Source organism: Triticum dicoccoides, chromosome 7A (genome assembly GCF_002162155.2).
Source record: "Triticum dicoccoides isolate Atlit2015 ecotype Zavitan chromosome 7A, WEW_v2.0, whole genome shotgun sequence".
Classification (NCBI taxonomy): Eukaryota; Viridiplantae; Streptophyta; class Magnoliopsida; order Poales; family Poaceae; genus Triticum; species Triticum dicoccoides.
In genome coordinates this window covers 262074738-262078355 of record NC_041392.1, presented here as the reverse complement: position 1 = coordinate 262078355, position 3618 = coordinate 262074738, and positions in this window count along the sequence as shown.

The following is a 3618-nucleotide window of genomic DNA, read 5'->3' as shown; positions in this document are numbered from 1 at the left end:
CCGGGCTGGGCCGGTCGTCCGGTCGCCGGACGTCCGGAGACGTCGGACGTCCGCTCATTCGGCTCGGGTGCAGGGGCACCGGTCGTCCGGTCTGGACCGGACATCCACTCGCTGGGGCTCGGCTGGGGCTTCAGGCGCCGGACTTCCGGCCCCGGCCGGTCGTCCGGTGGCTTGGACTTTTCCTGCATCCCTCCTTCTCCGTCTTCACGTCCATCTTCCTCTTCTTCTTCTCCTAGCTCATTACCTTCTCCATGATACCTGAGTATGCACAATGTGTCCATATGAGGTAGTAGCCATGTCTCATGTGCATCGAAGTGGAAATGTGAGAGGAGAGATGTCACCTCGGTTTCAAGAGCTCTTGCATGTGCTCGTGTCATGGGTCAGAGAGGTGTCGTAGGAGATGTAGGTGGGTCCGTTGGGATGGCCGTGGGATGCTCCACATCATCTCCCCTCCCTTGGGGAAGATCCGTCCTCGGATCAAATTCTTCATCACCATGGAAGGGTGAGAGATCTTTGACGTTGAAGATGTCGCTCAAGTTGTACTTGTCGCGCGGGAGGTTGATGTCCACTACACAACCTTCTTCTTGTAGACGTTGTTGGGCCTCCAAGTGCAGAGGTTTGTAGGACAGTAGAAAAATTCCCTCAAGTGGATGACCTAAGGTTTATCAATCTGTAGGAGGCGTAGGATGAAGATGGTCTCTCTCAAGCAACCCTGCAACCAAATAACAAATAGTCTCTTGTGTCCCCAACAGACCCAATACAATGGTAAATTGTATAGGTGCACTAGTTCGGCGAAGAGATGGTGATACAAGTGGTATATGGATAGTAGATAAAGGTTTTTGTAATCTGAAAATATAAAAACAGCAAGGTAACTAATGATAAAAGTGAGCACAAACGGTATTGCAATGCGTTGAAACAAGGCCTAGGGTTCATACTTTCACTAGTGCAAGTTCCCTCAACAATAATAACATAATTGGATCACATAACTATCCCTCAACATGCAACAAAGAGTCACTCCAAAGTCACTAATAGCAGAGAATAAACAAAGAGATTATGGTAGGGTACGAAACCACCTCAAAGTTATTCTTTCCAATCAATCCGCTGGGCTATTCCTATAAGTGTCACAAACAGCCCTAGAGTTCGTACTAGAATAACACCTTAAGATACAAATCAACCAAAACCCTAATGTCACCTAGATACTCCAATGTCACCTCAAGTATCCGTGGGTATGATTATACGATATGCATCACACAATCTCATATTCATCTATTTAACCAACACATGGGACCTCAAAGAGTGCCCCAAAGTTTCTATCGGAGAGTCAAGATGAGAACGTGTGCCAACCCCTATGCAAATATTCCCAAGGTCACGGAACCCGCAAGTTGATCACCAAAACACACATCAAGTGGATCAATAGAATACCGCATTGTCACCACGGGTATCCCACGCAAGACATACATCAAGTGTTCTCAAATCCTTAAAGACTCAATCCGATAAGATAACTTCAAAGGGAAAACTCAATCCATTACAAGAGAGTAGAGGGGGGGAAACATCATAAGATCCAACTATAATAGCAAAGCTCGCGATACATCAAGATCGTATCACCTCAAGAACACGATAGAGAGAGAGAGAGAGAGATCAAGCACATAGCTACTGGTACATACCCTCAGCCCCGAGGGAGAACTACTCCCTCCTCGTCATGGAGAGTGTCGGGATGATGAAGATGGCCACCGGAGAGGGATTCCCCCCTCCGGCAGGGTGCCAGAACGGGTCTAGATTGGTTTTCGGTGGCTACGGAGGCTTCTAGCAGCGGAACTCCCGATCTATTGTGCTCCCCGAAGTTTTTAGGGTATATGGGTATATATGGGAGGAAGAAGTACGTCGGTGGACCTCCGGGCTGTCCACGAGGCAGGGGGCGCGCCCCCCACCCTCGTGGGCAGCCCGGGACTCTCCTGGTGCATCTCTGATACTCCGTGGGCTTCTTCTGGTCCAAAAATAAGTTCCGTGAAGTTTCAGGTCAATTGGACTCTGTTTGATTTTCCTTTTCTACGATACTGTAAAACAAGGAAAAAACAGAAATTGACACTGGGCTCTGGGTTAATAGGTTAGTCCTAAAAATAATATAAAAGTATATAATAAAGCCCATAAACATCCAAAACAGATAATATAATAGCATGGAACAATCAAAAATTATAGATACGTTGGACACGTATCAGCATCCCCAAGCTTAATTCATGTTCGTCCTTGAGTAGGTAAATGATAAAAATAGAATTTTTGATGTGGAATGCTACCTAACATATTTCTCTAAGTAATTCTTCTTTATTGTGGCAAGAATATTCAGATCCATAAGATTCAAGACAAAAGTTTAATATTGACATAGAAATAATAATACTTCAAGCATACTAACTAAGCAATTATGTCTCTTCAAAATAACATGGCAAAAGAATGTTCATCCCTACAAAATCATATAGTTTGGTCATGCACCATTTTCATCACACAAGAATGCTCTCATCATGCACAACCCTGATGACAAGCCAAGCAATTGTTTCATACTTTAGTAATCTCAAACTTTTTTCAACTTTCACGCAATACATGAGCGTGAGCCATGGATATAGCACTATGGTTGGAATAGAATATAATAAGGGGGTTTTGTGGAGAAGACAAAAAAGAGAAAGTCTCACATCGAAGCGGCTAATCAATGGGCTAGGGAGATGCCCATCAATTGATATCAATGTGAGTGAGTAGGGATTGCCATGCAACGGATGCACTAGAGCTATAAATGTATGAAAGCTCAACAAAAGAACTAAGTGGGTGTGCATCCAACTTGCTTGCTCACAAAGACCTAGGGCACTTGAGGAGGCCCATTGTTGGAATATACAAGCCAAGTTCTATAATGAAAAATTCCCACTAGTATATGAAAGTGACAAAACAAGAGACTCTCTATCATAAAGATCATGGTGCTACTTTGAAGCACAAGTGTGGAAAAAGGATAGTAGCATTGCCCCTTTTTTTGGCCTTTTTTGGGACAATGCTCTATTAATGAGATCACCACACTTCTATTTATTTACAACTCAAAGATTACAACTCGATACTAGAACAAGATACGACTCTATATGAATGCCTCCGGCGGTGTACCGGGATTGCGATGAATCAAGAGTGACATGTATGAAAAATTATGAACGGTGGCTTTGCCACAAATACGATGTCAACTACATGATCATGCAAAGCAATATGACAATGATGATGCGTGTCATAATAGATGGACTAGTGGAAAGTTGCATGGCAATATATCTCGAAATGGCTATGGAAATGCCATAATAGGTAGGTATGGTGGCTATTTTGAGGAAGATATAAGGAGGTTTATGTGTGAAAGAGCATATCATATCACGGGGTTTGGATGCACCGGCGAAGTTTGCACCAACTCTCAATGTGAGAAAGGGCAATGCACGGTACCGAAGAGGCTAGCAATGATGGAAGGGTAAGAGTGCGTATAATCCATGGACTCAACATTAGTCATAAAGAACTCACATACTTATTGCAAAAATCTACAAGTCATCAAAAACCAAGTATTACGCGCATGCTCCTAGGGGGATAGATTGGTAGGAAAATACCACCGCT